This window comes from Ovis aries, chromosome 4, assembly GCF_016772045.2.
Source record: "Ovis aries strain OAR_USU_Benz2616 breed Rambouillet chromosome 4, ARS-UI_Ramb_v3.0, whole genome shotgun sequence".
Classification (NCBI taxonomy): domain Eukaryota; kingdom Metazoa; phylum Chordata; class Mammalia; order Artiodactyla; family Bovidae; genus Ovis; species Ovis aries.
The window spans coordinates 100,161,131-100,177,188 of NC_056057.1; the positions used below are offsets into that span (position 1 = coordinate 100,161,131).

Sequence of the window (16,058 nt, forward strand, 5' to 3'; positions counted from 1 at the left end):
GTAATGAATACTAAAAAAAAAAAAAAAAGCCTCATCATTTCCTAGTTATTCTACTACATTTTACAATTACCTAAGCTCTTCAAGTTATTTACATCTTTGGTTATCTGTATGGTGGAAATATTACATGATGGAGAGCTAGTATGCATCTCTTTGCAACTTAGTGTTCAGTGATGTGATCTTTGCCACTAGAAATGCATAACTGTGGGAGTATTTATACAGAGAAAGTTGGACCTTCTCCTACTGCCCACCCTGTTACAAAACTTCTTACATGTTTACCAGAAAATCATTGGAAAAAAGCAGTCAAAAATGAGCTCAAGGTTTTTAGTTTAAAAAATTGGAAGAAAGAAATTTTCATTTACCAAGTTCAGGAAAAATGAAGACGTTGGGGGTTGGAAATCCATAGTTTGGTTTTGAACATTTTGAATTTAACATAACAACTATTCATCTGATTGGAATTGTTAAACAGAGTGTGGGGTGTACAAATCTGGGGTTCAGGGGAGAGGTCCTGGGTGAAGATAATGTTTTTGAGAGTCATCAGCATTTTCATGCTATTTAATGCCAAGTGACAAGATGTGATCAGGGAAGTGAGGGTCCTCCAACTTTTAAAGATCAGAATGAAGGCCAAGAACCATCCCAGGAGATCAAGAGGAATGGCTAATGAAAGTAGAAAGAGAACCAGGAGGGTGTGATGTGCTAGAAACCAAGGGAAGAAAAGACTTCCAAAGAGAGGAAGTGACCATGTGAAATGCTAATAGGCCAAGTAAAACAATGATCACTGGATTTAGCAACATAGAAGTATTGATGACGCTGAAAGAAAAGTGGGTAAAAAGCCTGATTGGTATGGATTTCAAGAGATAAATGGGAGGAAAAGAAGTAGGAACTGTGAGTAAAGGCAACTCTTTCCAGATTTTTAAAAAATGATTTTATGTTTTTATTTATTCCTGTGTTTATTTTTGGCTGTTCCCTGTCTTGTTGCTGCCCTCGGGCTTTTCCCTCGTTGAGGGGAGCTGGGGCTACTCTTGAATTGCAGTGCTCAGGCCTCTCACTGTGGTGGCGTCTATTGTTGAGAAGCTTGGCCTCTGGGCTCACAGGCATCCTTAGCTGTGGCTCCTGGGCTCTAGAGCGCAGGCTCAATAGCTGTGGTGTGCGGGCTTAGTTGCTCCATGGCATGTGGGGTCTTCCTGGATCAGGGATGGAATCTGTGTCTCCTGCATTGGCAGGTGGATTCTTTACCACTGACCCACCCAGAAGCCTCTGAATCTTTATTGACAATGGAGCAGAGGATTATAATAGTTTTTGAAGTGTCACATGAATTTAATAAAAGTTCTCTTTTCTTAATTTAAGATGAGATATATTTGGGCATGTTTGATGGTTGAAATAATTTGGTGGAGAAAGAAATATTGATGATGCAGAAGAGAAGTAGCCATTGCTAAAACAATGCCCTTGGAAAGGATTCAGCTATAGGTAGATTGGGAAATATGATGGTGGGAACCTGTGAAGTTTCCATCTGATTTCCTCCATTTTCTCAGTGAAATAGGAAGCAAGTTTATCAGCTAAGCTGGGAAGGGAAGAGGAGATTTGGGAAGTTTTAAGAGAAGAGAGGATGTTTAGACCCAGGCAACGGAACTTTCAGGTAGCACTAAGGATCCACTCAACATTAGTGGTAATGAATTTTAAGGAAAACCAGTCAGCTTAGCTGTGAGTTTCCTCCAGCTGGATTCAGCTGCCTGCCTGCTACATGGAAAGTAGTATTTAGAGTGATGAATCATGGGGGTAGCATCTGGGAAAGGAGGTGGGTGGCTAAGTTGGAGACCAAGATCATTGGAGGAGAGGAGCTCAAGGAACTACGAGGCCAGGTATTAGAAGGATCACATACATGAAATTTGAAATCACTGAGAATTTTGACAGGTATCATGTTGAAAAGAGTTACAGCCAGGAGCTAAAATCTTCTAGAAATGAGGGGGAGTAATGCAGAGATCAGTAAATGACTGTAACAAGAAGGGGTAATGGGTAGTATTTTTAGGGAGAAATGAGGGATGAAAAATGGCAAAGAGGAGAAAGGAGGATACCTCCTCCACCCTCAAGCTCTGTGATACACGGGTGTGAATGACAGAGGACTGTAAATTGTAAAGGGATATATGAGGCATGAAATTGGAGGGAATAATTGAAGAGTTTGTGATATGGGATCTTGGTTGATGACGGATTCTGAGTTCTAGAGAAATCAGGTAGGGGGATGTTATGGGATCAGAACAGGAGATGCATAGAGTCAGTTGGACTTGGATTATGGGTAACGTAGGAGGATCTGACAGTCTTGGGAGCCTTGCAGAATGTAGCGCATGTTGCAGTCAGTCCTGATAGTCTCATGTACAGACTGTGATAGCAAGTCTGGGACAGTTGCTGAGAAGGGAGGGATTTCTTTCCAGGAACATGCAGAATTCTGGGGCTTCTTTTCCAAGCCAACTTAGTGATCAGTAGAGGCTTGTGAAGGGGTTGTTTACTAGGAGTGCTAAAACTCTACAGGCCACCTTTACTCCTGCATAATATCTGTCCCTTCTTTTTAGCCCTTAGCTCACCAAGATTTAATACTGTTTTACTTCAGAGTCTTCTGAAACACTAGAAGTTCATGCCTATGTCTGTGTCCCTAGTCCTAGCATTCTCCTGTCATATGCTCAGGAATATGAACAAGGGAATGAACGAATAAGGATTTGAGTGAATGGTAAATCCTTAAAGATCTACTGTTGGAAGAAAACAAATAAGCTAAGTGAGAAGCAGCTTCTGTTCGCACCCAAGCTCTTTCCTCAACAGACTTCTCCCTTCTGAATCTTTTGAACTCACTAGACTTGTTGACTCCTACTGGCAACCTTAGCCAAGCCCTTCATGGTCTGTCTTTCTGCCTGGACTGTGTCATCCTCTGTAAACAGGTGTAACTCCAGTAAATGAAGGGCTTCCCAGGTGGGGCTAGTGGAAAAGCACCTGCCTGCCAGTGCAGGAGACACCAGAGACATAGGTTTGATCCCTGGGTCGGAAAGGTCCCTGGAGAAGGAAATGGCAACCCACTCCAGTATTCTTGCCTGAAGAATCCCATGGACAGAGGAGCCTGGTGGGCTACAGTCCATGGAGTCACGAATAGTTGGACATGACTGAAGTGACATAGCACACAGCCAGAACATGAATCTGGTGATCAAGCCCTAACTCTCCTGATCCTGACCTACCTCACTGCTTGCCAGATTCTGAGAGAGGGCTTTGAGCACAAATTTTGCCCCTTTCACTGGTGTGTTTAGGATGACTTGGTAAGCTACTGGCCTCACTTTTGTGGCCCTCAAGAGCAGTATCTGAGGATTTGCCTGGCAGTCCAGTGGTTAAGAGTCCACCGTGCAGTGCAGGGATGCAGGTTTGATCCCTGGATGGGGAACTGAGATCCTACATGCCACAGGGCAACTAAGCCAGCATGCCACAACTAGAAAGCCCATGTGCTGCAACAAAAGATCCCACATGACACAATGAATATGGCACAGCTAAAATTCAATATAGCCAAATAAAATGTTTTAAAGAAAAGCAATATCCAGCTGCATCCCCTCAACGCAGAGCAACCATTGCTTATGATTGCTCTTCGTCATTTAGTATACTTAGTCAATGGTGCCATCCTGTTTTGTAAGGAAATAGTAATTCTAATTAGTTTCAGGAGGCTTAGACTTGAGACCTCTTTAGGGAATAAGATGGGTGGGTTTGGGACTTTGATGTGGCTGATACTAACCTGAAATTTACTTATAAGATTTAAACTCTACATTTAGAATTGTCTTTCCAAGAATGGTAATTACTTTCAATTAACCATATTTCTTGTCACACTGTGGTGAACCCTAAGATGATTACAGAGAAGGGCAAAGTCAGGGACTTTGAGATTGTTAGAAACTGGATAGATGAAAGCTACATGATCAGACATATAACCATAGAGAACAGGATAAAATAGTATGTAGTTAAAAGCTGGAATCAAGATTGCCAGGAGAAATATCAATAACCTCAGATATGCAGATGACACCACCCTTATGGCAGAAAGTGGAGAGGAACTAAAAAGCCTCTTGATGAAAGTGAAAGAGGAGAGTGAAAAAGTTGGCTTAAAGCTCAGCATTCAGAAACGAAGATCATGCCATCTGGTCCCATCACTTCATGGGAAATAGATGGGGAAACTGTGGAAACAGTGTCAGACTTTATTATTTTGGGCTCCAAAATCACTGCAGATGGTGATTGCAGCCATGAAATTAAAAGACGCTTGCTCCTTGGAAGAAAAGTTATGACCAACCTAGATAGCACATTCAAAAGCAGAGACATTACTTTGCCAACAAAGGTCCGTCTAGTCGAGGCTATGGTTTTTCCAGTGGTTATGTGTGGATGTGAGAATTGGACTGTGAAGAAAGCTGAGCACCGAAGAATTGATGCTTTTGAACTGTGGTGTTGGAGAAGACTCTTGAGAGTCCCTTGGACTGCAAAGAGATCCAACCAGTCCATTCTGAAGGAGATCAGGCCTGGGATTTCTTTGGAAGGAATGATGCTAAAGCTGAAACTCCAGTACTTTGGCCACCTCATGCGAAGAGGTGACTCATTGGAAAGGACTCTGGTGCTTGGAGGGATTGGGGGCAGGAGGAGAAGGGGATGACAGAGGATGAGATGGCTGGATGGCATCACTGACTTGATGGATGTCAGTCTGAATGAACTCTGGTAGTTAGCGATGGACAGGGAGGCCTGGCGTGCTGCGATTCATGGGGTTGCAAAGAGTCGGACACGATTGAGCAACTGAACTGAATTGAAATGATAGAAGGCAGGAGTCAGATCCAGCCAGAGCAGGAGAAAGAGTTTAAATGGAAGTCATCGTGATCTAATAAGACTACTTGGAGGAGATGGGGTTTCATCGGGGCCTTAAAGATCAAGCAGGAGTAAGACAGAGATAAAGATATGTCATATGGAGATATTTATATTAAAGCACAACAATACAGACATTATTGTAAGACTTTCTGGAGAATTCACTGACCTGATGACAGTGAAAGGTGAACGTAGAGGAGTAACGAAAGGTCAAGTTGAGTCCATAGCAGCAGCTATTGAATGGCCTCTCAGCCCTTCAGCTGTTGGGGGTATAATTGCTCGATGCCTCAGCAGCTGCACTTTAAAGTCTGTGTTCTTGCTGAAACCACAGATCCCATGGAACCTTGCCAGCAATATTAAAGTAGGCTTGTTCCTGGGAGATATGGGAGTCCTCTGGTGGGCAACTTGGTTTTGAGGACTACCCTAGGTCTTGACTGACTTCTTTTTTAAGATTGGAGGTGGGGGAAGGACCATTTTTAAAGTCTTTATTGAATTTGTTACAATATTGTTTCTGCTTTATGTTTTGGCTTTTTGGCCATAAAGTAGGTGGGGTCTTAGCTCTCTGTCCAGGGATTGAACCCAGATCCCCTGCATTGGAAGGTGAAGTCTTAACCACTGGACTGCCAGGGAAGTCCTTGCCTGACTTTCTCAGAACTTCTCTCTAATCAAAAATTATTCCTACTACCCACCTTCCTTCTCTCCCTTCTTCATGGAGCTGAGCCCTGCATCCCACTGTGTGTTTCTCTCGGCTTCTCCTGGTTCTTCACAGTCACCAGCAGTGTTCCTCCAATCAGCTGCTCTGATCTGCACCTGCTCCTGCTGGGTCATCAGTGTTGTACCCTAGTCATTGTTCTGGAGGAGTGACCAAACTAATGATTTTCTTATGGTTTTATAAGGTTGAGGGAATGTATAGGACTATGAAATCCCAGTCCCAGAGTTTTATTTTAACTTCTAGAAGCTGACAGGGTCTAGGGTTTTGACTAAGCTGAACAACTTTACTGAACCAGTTGGACTGAGAAATCTGATGTTTGAACCAAATGCATGGAAATAATGAAAGTAGAGATCAAATGTGTATTAGTCATTTGTGTGTTCGTGCATGTTCAGCCTCTTCAGTCATGTCCAACTCTTTGAAACCCTACGGACTGCAGCCCACCAGGCTCCTCTGTCCATGGAACTCTCCAGGCAAGAATACTGGAGTAGGTAGCCATTCTCTTCTCCAAGAGATCTTCCCAACCCAAGGATCAAACTTGGGTCTCCTGCATTGCAGGCAGATTCTTTACCATATGAGTTACTTGAGAAGCCCGAATACTTAACACTATTAATATATGACAGTCTCAAAAGATTGTTTTTATCAAATAAAGCATTTAAAAATATCTTTCCTCTAAAAAAGTCTATTAAAAAGTCAACTGGTGTATATTCCTTTTGTGAATATCAGTTTCTTAAGAATCTTCCTTTTAATTGCAGTTATGTTAACCAGGGTCATTGAGTTGTGAATCCATCTAGTCTTCTCTTGACCAAATCTGGAACACTAGTTTTGCCCATTGCTTTCTGTTTTTCTCCAAGCCTAGCTAAGGGTTTGGTAATTTAGTTCAGTTAGGTACTTTCCTTCTGGTTGCAATCTTCCTTCAGTCCTAATATTTTATTTTTCTGGGAAAGTGCAAGAGCTCATATGCACAAATATAGACTATAGAGTTTTAAAATAAAACAAAATGTTATATCAAGTCAAGTGTAACAGCATCTGGTTATATGTGTATATCAAATCAGCAACTGTGTTTCCAGAAAAGCTAGATGAGGTTGAGGAACAGAAGGATCCTCCCGTTACCTTCAGACTAAGAATCTCACAGCTTATCAATTAACAACCTTTTACTGAAGGAAATTACTGGAGTTCTTGCATTTTCTAGTTAGTAATTTTCATATGCTAGAGAAAGTGGAACTTGACTAATTATATTTAGTTTGCATTTTAAAGGCTACTCCAAAATATTTGAAAGAGTTTAGGGGACTTCCCTGATGGTCCAGTGGTTAGGAATCCATCTTGCAATGCAGAGGACATAGGTTTGATCCCTGGTCGGGGAACTAAGACCCCACATAACCTGGAAGCAACTAAGCCCACAAGCCACAACTACTGAGTTCGAGCAACCAAAGACCCTGCATGCTGCAACTAAGACCCAAGGCAGCCAAATTAATAATCAATAAATTTCAAAAATAAGTAAGTTTAGGATATCTTTCTTAGATCAGATGTACATTCACAGCAACAAAACCATTCCTGAACAGTAGCTATTCAGCCATTTTAAGCTAGCTGTGGGCTGTTTTGTATGGGCTGTGCTTAACTGCTCAGTTCTGTCCAACTCTTTGCGACCCCATGGACTGTAGCTCACCAGGCCCCTTTGTCTGTGGGTATTCTCCAAGCAAGAATACTGGAGTGGGTTCAAGGAGTTTGGAAGATTTATGTTTACGTTACTGCTTTGACTGAACTGGCATTTTAGAAGACTTTTGGAATCTCCAAATTAATAGGTAAAGTTTAGAGAGTAAGGACACTTTGGGCATTGATTATATGATCAATGTTTTCTGCCAAATACAAGTAAAGACAATTTCATTGGTTCCAGTGCAGGTCACATTTCATTGACAATCCCATGGCTTTAGTAGGTGAGGTTTTACTGAATCAGATGGTAGAACAATGAAATTAATGATGAAATCCCTGATGAAATCTGTTTTCTTCCTGGTTTTAAAAATAATCATTTATCTGTTGTTTTTGAAGCAGTGGCTATTAGAGGTGTGGATTCATTGAGCTGGATTATTTATTGTAGAGAAAGTTAATGTTATAACCAGAGCAGTGAACTGCTGTTTACATTTATTAGGAAATGGTGATTGTTTGGGTTTTATTTTTATTTTCATTTTTTATCACTAGTCTTATGTACGGTCAAAACTGTCAAGAGAGTACCTTAGGAGGAGTGTAAGGTAGACAAGCTTGCTGTCTACAGGACTATGTCCAAGGAAGAGTTCCATTTAACAAACAGTTATAGTCTCAACAGACACGTACCTTCAGAAAGGGCTATTTTCTTTGTTTGTGCTTTTTGACCACTGACATTTATTTTCATTTTTTAACTTTCTATTTTGAAATAATTATAGATTTGCAGGAAGTTACAAAAATAGTACACAGAGGTCCTTAAGAACCCTTCACTCCGTTTTCCCCAGTGGTAATATCTTATATAACTACAGTTGCTGCTGCTGCTGAGTCGCTTCAGTCTTGTCCGACTCTATGTGACCCCATAGACGGCAGCCCACCAGACTCCCCAGTCTCTGGGATTCTCCAGGCAAGAACACTGGAGTGGGTTGCCGTTTCTTTCTCCAATGCATGAAAGTGAAAAGCGAAGGTGAAGTTGCTCAGTCGTGTCCAACTCTTCACAACCCCATGGACTGCAGCCTACCAGGCTCCTCCATCCATGGGATTTTCCAGGCAAGAGTACTGGAGTGGCGTGCCATCGCCTTCTCCTATCACTACAGTACACCACAGTACACCATCAAAACCCAAGAAATCAACTTTGGTACAACCCACAGATCTTATTCATGTAGGAAAGACTTTTTAAAACAAGAAATAATTCATAACAACCACAGTCGTCTTCTAAAACCTGACCTTCTTACAGGCAAGAACCTGAGTGTTGTTTATTGACACTTCTCCACACTTTTCAGAGACAAACTCACATGGAACTGAACGTTTTAGAAAAAACTACGTTTCTTCTATAAGATTATCTTCACAAAGTACAGCATGTTGAGGACAGAACATTATTGTTTCCTTTCATGAAGTATACAAAAGCTAAATGGAAAAACCATATGGGAAGGTAGAAATCAGTTTGCACAAAGTACTTAGAAAGCTGAGTGAGGCAGGAATTCTCTTACTCGCTCCATTATATAAGAAGCCTTTCAAGACAGAGGATATTGTTTGTTATTTCTCCATATAGGATTTGCCTGAAAAGTCACAGGTGTGTGGCAGCAAGATAGGAATTTTCAAACAATAGTTTTCCTCAGAGTAACCTTCAACTCACTGAGATATAACCTCTTCTTAATGAAACCACTGAGTTTTCCCTTTTCCCCTTTTTCTTAGTTAACTGTTTTCAAGTTTGACCCATATATATACGTATATTAGTATATATATATATATATGTATATTGGTAATATATGTATATTAGTGACTTCGCAGCATATATATATATCGCAAATTTTGTAGGAGGAGGCAAGTCACACACACACAAGTTGTTTTGTGTTGTTGTTTTTTTCATGGTGTACTTAAACTGGGCTTCCCAGGTGGCCCTAGTGATAAAGAACCCACCGGCCAGTGCAGGAGACATAAGAGACACAGGTTTGATTGGGAAGATCCCCTGGAGAAGGGAATGGTAACCCACTCCAGTACTCTTGCCTGGAAAATCCCATGGACAGAGGAGCCTGGCAGGCTACAGTCCATAGGGTCACAAAGCGTCAGACACAACTGAAGCGACTTAGCACGCACACACACACTTAAGCTATTTTGAGCGCAAACGCCCAAATATTCTGAGGTGAATACAGTGCTTTACTTGTCAAAATTTTTATTAGCCACAAGATATTATTGAGGTATAAGTGACTTACCTCCCTGTGTAAGTTTAAGGCATACAGCATGAAGGTTTGATTTTCATATGTAGATTGTGAAATGATTACCACAATAAGTTGAGCTAACATTCATCTTTTCTTATAGATAAAACAGAAAGAAGAAAAGAATAAAAGGACAAACAATTTCTCTTTGTGATGAGAACTTACAGGATTTCCTGTCTTAACTTCCTATCGATATATATCATACAGCAGTGTTAGCTGTGCTGGATTCCATAATTCAGTCACTCAGTCGTGTCCAACTCTTTGCGACCCCATGAATCGCAGCATGCCAGGCCTCCCTGTCCATCACCAACTCCCAGAGTTCACCCAAACTCATGTGCATCGAGTGGGTGATGCCATCCAGCCATCTCGTCTTCTGTCATCCCCTTCTCCTCCTGCCCCCAATCTCTCCCAGCATCAGAGTCTTTTCCAATGAGTCAACTCTTCGCATGAGGTGGCCAAAGTACTGGAGTTTCAGCTTTAGCATCAGTCCTTCCAAAGAACACCCAGGGCTGATCTCCTTTAGAATGGACTGGTTGGATCTCCTTGCAGTCCAAGGGACTCTCAGGAGTCTTCTCCAACACCGCAGTTCAAAAGCATCAATTTTTCGGCATTTAGCTTTCTTCACAGTCCAACTCTCACATCCATACATGACTACTGGAAAAACCATAGCCTTGACTAGACAGACCTTTGCTGGCAAAGTAATATCTCTGCTTTTGAATATGCTGTCTAGGTTGGTCATAACCTTCCTTCCAAGGAGTAAGTGTCTTTTAATTTCATGGCTGCAATCACCATCTGCAGTGATTTTGGAGCCCCCAAAAATAAAGTCTGACACTGTTTCCACTGTTTCCCCATCTATTTCCCATGAAGTGATGGGACCAGATGCCATGATCTTAGTTTTCTGAATGTTGAGCTTCAAGCCAACTTTTTCAATCTCGTCTTTCACTTTCAAGAGGCTTTTAGTTCCTCTTCACTTTCTGCCGTAAGGGTGGTGTCATCTGCATATCTGAGGTTATTGATATTTCTCCCAGCAATCTTGATTCCAGCTTGTGCTTCTTCCAGCCCAGAGTTTCTCATGATGTACTCTGCATATAAGTTAAATAAGCAGGGTGACAATATACAGCCTTGACGTACTCTTTTGTATTCCTAGTACTTACTTATTTTTTAACTAGAAGTTATTAGCAATGAATTTAGTTTTGTGGGATAAGGATGGAACACTGTAAATACGGAAGTTCTACCTTAAGGTCAATGATAAACCTGATACCATCGAAAATAGATCCAAGACTGGTTTGAAGTTTCAGCTAGAATTTCATGCAGCATACTTTTTGTGTCTCAAGTCTTAATGCTGGTTGATAAAAGGAAAAGTAAACTGCTTTCTGATAACCAATTATCACAGAAGGCTTTCTGCTCAAAATATAGATGTATTTTATTCTTGGATTCCTCTGTTTTTGAAGGGTTCAGTGTTTATTGGAGGAAGGTTTATGTCAATTATTTAATCAGAAGCAGACCCCAGGCTCTGCCAGAGATATTTTGGAATGTACGATCTACTTCAAAGGAAGGTTCCATGTCTCTATACCCAGATGAACCCAATTTTTCATAGTGAAGACCAAGGTAATTAGATTTTCTTTTTCAGAGCAAAAATTATTTTTAGGTTGAATTTAATGGGTCATATTTCTCTGCTCAGTAAATCTTGCAATTATCACTCCTCTCTGGAAAATGTAACTGGATGACCCACCAGTGTGCCAGAGCTTCTGTGGGTCACCACGGAAGCAGGACAGACGGCAGCCACGCTCCAGGAAGCCCCTGGATGCAGTCTGAGGCTGGTGTCTATGGCACTCTCCAAGATCAAAACCAAGCCACCAACTGATGGCAGTAGTCCACATGCCACCATTTTTGTTTGTTTGGAATGGAAAACTTTAGGAGGAAAAAGACAGGAGACTGGATGCCAGGAGTATGTGGTAGACATTTTAACCATGTTCAGTCACTGGAGAAAGTCTGAACTGACCACTCTAAAGAGGGCCTTTCTTTGAAAGGAAAGGCAGTAGGTCCAGATCTAAATTCTAGACATATGTCTTCTTCCCCTCTCTCCTCTATAAGCTCTTCTGATACTGTACAAAGCAAGAGGAACCGAGGACAGGGAATCTGACCAGACGGAAGAGTGACCCCAGGTGAGGCCCAGGAGAAAGAACCAAGGCCCTAGCGTGGAGAATATACTTGAGGCACAAATGGCTCTCTCTGGGAAATTAAAAAAGATTCTCCATGCCATTCCACACCCTCTTACTCCACTACCTGAAGTCTCAGCTTAGATGTCACTTCCTCAGGAAAGCTTAACAGGCTCATGTTTGGCTGATTGCCTTCTCTGTGCTCTGACAGTGCGCGATTCTTTCTCTATAGCAAGATTATCACACTGCATTGTGATATTCGATTTTCATACCCCTAGTAGACGTCGCACTTAAGAGGACTGGGACAATGTCTCTCACGTTTATAGCTTTATTCTCAGTGCTCCTCGCACTGTATCTAGTGCGATAGCAAATACTCACTATAAATGTGCTGTTTTGAGTTGGTGTAGTGAAGCACAAGTGAGATCCACACCCTTAGTGTTTGGAATACTCAAAACTCCTTAACAAAAGTACTTGCATACCCTCAGAACCTCAATCCAGTCCAGTCGTGTTGAAATCATCTCTATAAAGTTTTGGAAAGTTCAGTCAACAGCTAAGAAGCCGTTGTAAAATCACTGTAGAGCCTCACAATAACTGCACATAAAATACATTGTTTTAATCATATGTATTATTTTTTAATCATAAAGTCCCTGTAGAGATGGAAAAGGAAAAATAGCTTTAATTTCATAAGTGAAGAGAGTCAGACCTCATAGTAGAGAATTGTCAACCAAGGTTGTAAAAATTGACCAGCCTATTTGTGGCACCTCCCAGACATGGCATCCCATAGTTCTGCATGCTCTAGTTAACTGCCGCTTGAATATCCCTCTGCCACCAGTGGCCAGTCTTTATTGCCCAATGGAAAGAATGGTGGAACACTAATAATCCCCGCAAATAAAAGTTTCTGTTTCTCTAGTCATCTTTCAAGTTTTAAAGAAAGGATTAAGAGAGCCATGAAAATATACCTGAAAAGATAACAGGAACTGAAATAATGGGTCTCGTGAAAATCAGATGTGGTCTTATAATTTTGTTAACGTGCTTATTTTTCAGCCTTCTACACAGTTCAGCTTTGATTTTCAGGAGAATTTGAATCTAAAAAGGGAACTTTGAGTCATGTCTCTTTACATATATAATAACCAGAAACTTCTAAGCCATAGTCTAAGTGTAACTTCAGTCCATATTGATGAGAGTAGTTGGGTAGTCTGTCTACACTGTAGTGGGATTAAACTGACTGATCTGATGATTTTGACCCTGTGTAGATGGACAGTGGGACTTCCCAGTTAGCACTAGTGGTAAAGAACCCTCCTGCCAATGCAGGAGACGTAAGAGACGCAGGTTCCCTGGGTCAGGAAGACCCTCTGGAGGAGGGCATGGCAACCCACTCCAGTTTTCTTGCCTGGAGAATCCCATGGACAGAGGAGCCTGGTGGGCTACAGGCCCTAGGATCACAGAGTGAGACATGACTGAGACTTAGCATAGCACAGCACAGATGGACAGTAATCTGAAAGCTATGAATAGAGGAGCTGCCCTTTAAACCATGTTACTCCAAAGTCTATTGGTTTCTATAAGAAAATAGTTCTGTTTTTTAAAGGAAGATCAGTAAAATGTAAGAGAAATCTGACACAGGTAAAAATAAATAGAGCACATTTAGTCTTCCAGGTAAAATACTTTTGGGCCTAAAAGATTGCTGAAAGATATATGAAAGTCTAGATGTTGGATGATCCTATTCACATACTTTTGTGTGATATACAGAGTATTGAAAGAAAAGTTACAGTATAAAGTATATACAAAATAGTACACAAGATAGAGAAAAAGCATCTGGCTACTGGAAGACTTTTTGGCTGTATTATCCACTAGAAATGTTTAAACGATCTGAAGGTCTACCTTACAACTTTCAGTTCAGTTGCTCAGTCGTGTTTGACTCTTTGCAAACCCATGGCCTTCAGCATGCCAGGCTTCCCTGTCCATTACCTGGAGCTTGCTCAAACTCATGTCCATCAAATTAGTGATGCCATCCAACCAGCTCCTCCTCTGTCGTCCCCTTCTTCTCCTGCCTTCAGTCTTTCCCAGCATGAGGGTCTTCTCAAATGAGTCAGTTCTTCGCATCAGGTGGCCAAAGTATTGGAGCTTCAGCTTCATTCTCAGTCCTTCCAATGAATATTCAGAACTGATTGCCTTTAGGATTGACTGGTTTGACCTCCTTGCAATCCAAGGTACTCTCAAGAGTCTTCTCCAACACCACAGTTCAAAAGTAACAATTCTTTGGTGCTCAGCTTTCTTTATAGTTTAACTCTCTTGCACATTTAGTGATTCACATAATTTAAAATGAGAATCCCTGTAGGCACTAGATGTCCATGGTTGCCTAATTAAAAAAAAAAAAATGTGTTACTTTGCAATTTTGCCCAATTTTTTTTTTCCTGGAAGGTAAGGTGGGAAGAAGCAGGGGGTGGTGGGATATGGTAGAAGTTTCAACTTTAAAATATATGTGAGCACTCCCATTATTTAAAAGAAGGTTCATAATGTAACATGTTGTTTTATATTAATCTTAGATTATATTTATAATTAAATATAAAACTAAGGCTAAACAACTGTTACTATTATGATTTAAAATGTAAATGTTGTAAACCTTAATAACTAAAAAATAATAATGATATTGTTTTAAAATAGGGAAGGAACTGTAAAACATGGTGTTAAGGAAACAAATTTCCCTATGTTTTATAATAGAGAGTCAGGTAATGTCTAAAGATATCTATAGTGAAAACAACAGTTATAACCCCAGTCTGTCTATCTGTCTAGCCATCCATCTTTCCTTGTGTCCTTCAAAGATTTAGCATATAATTCTGATAAAAATGGGTAAACTTCAGCACATCAAATTCTACTGGCCAGACACTTGTAGGGGAAAGTCCTGAACTATTAACAAAATGAGAGTGAAAGTGAACACTGCTCAGTGGTGTCCAACTCTTTGTGACCCCATGGACAATGCAGTCCATGGAATTCTCCAGGTGAGAATACTGCAGTGGGTAGCCTTTCCCTTCTCCAGGGGATCGTCCCAAACCTGGGATCGAACCAGGTCTCCTGCATTGCAGGCAGAATCTTTACCAGCTGAGATACCAGGGGAGCCCTGTTAATAAAATAGTTGAGACTAACAAAACAACTGACAATTTTGTGACTTTTCACCAAAAAGATGATGATGATGCTCAAGATGGTGTCAATCCTTGGGCAACTCTATCTTGTTTCAAGTACAGTACTGCTTGCTGAGTTAAAGTTATACATAGTAAGGAAATCAGAAATGTTCAGTTTTAGAATTTTGTATTTAATGAGATGCCAGTAGCTACCTTTTGCTATTGAAATGTCTGGACTTAAAATGAGGTTTGCCTCATTTCCTCAGTATGTGGGAAAAATGTTATACTTCCTTGCTTTGTTCTGACAATCAATTTATTTGGTGAATGATAATGGGTAAATTGAATGAAGAGAGACTTTCTGGAATTTCTAGAATCATGTGTCTGAACAAGACATACATTTGATCAATTCACTTGTCAAATGTGTTGCCCAACATGGTATAAATAAGGCATGTAGTAGACTGACTGAGATTTTATTCTTCAGTTGAATGTCATATTATGGTGATTTTCATAAGAAATTTGACAAAATTTAATGTTATAATTTTTTTAAAGAAAGACACTAACTAACACACTCCTGGAATGCTGTCAGTATTGAATAATTGTCATATGAGTGAAAGCTAACACTATAAATAATCTATGACATGGACACCTCCTTGTATAAAAGTATTTTGACTTTCTAAAACAGTGCCTTTTATCATCACCTTTTCAAACTTCCTTTCCAGATCTTAAAGCAACTTGTGCTACTTCATTTGAAGAGAATTAGGTATGTTTTATTGCATTTTTATTTGTTTATTTTTAATATAAAATTTTGACATTTATTCATTTATTTGTTTGGCTGCTTTGGGTCTTAGCTGTGACACGTGGACTTAGTTGCCCTGCTACATGTGGGATCTTAGTTCCTCTTCCAGAGATTGAGCCCAAGTCCCCTGCATTGGAAGGCAGATTCTTAACCACTGGACCACCAGGAGAGTCCCTATTACATTTTTTATACTCAGCTTTCTATACTTGGTTGTGTCTGTCTCCCTGTTTAAATTCTTTGAAGACAAAAACTGGGCCTTCATTGACCTTTGCTTTGCTCCCTCTCCACTATGACTAGTACAGTACTTTATATATGGACCCTCCAGACTCAGGTCAATAAGTGTTGAGTTGCTTTGAGATGAAATTGTTGGATAGGTTTTTAGAAAACTTCCTGTTTAACAGGCCTGTGATAAAGCTCAAATATGATTGTGACAGAGAGTTTTGACACTATAAAGTTATAAACTGGTGTTCAGTTCAGTTCAGTTCAGTTGCTCAGTCGTGTCTGGCTCTTTGC

At 40.6% G+C, this 16,058-nt stretch overlaps 1 protein-coding gene across 40 annotated transcripts in view; it reads left to right on the forward strand.

Moving 5' to 3' along the window:
* CALD1 (caldesmon 1) overlaps nt 1-16,058 on the forward strand; it is a 232,443-nt gene that overhangs the window by 57,473 nt on the left and 158,912 nt on the right. For 26 of the 40 annotated variants that reach the window (XR_006059687.1, XM_060414848.1, XM_060414870.1 and 23 more), the window contains one exon: nt 15,469-15,509. The exons of the other annotated variants lie outside the window; for them this stretch is intronic. The gene's annotated coding sequence lies outside the window, so the exon portion shown is untranslated. The remainder of the gene's footprint in view (nt 1-15,468; nt 15,510-16,058) is intronic. 40 annotated transcript variants of the gene reach the window in all.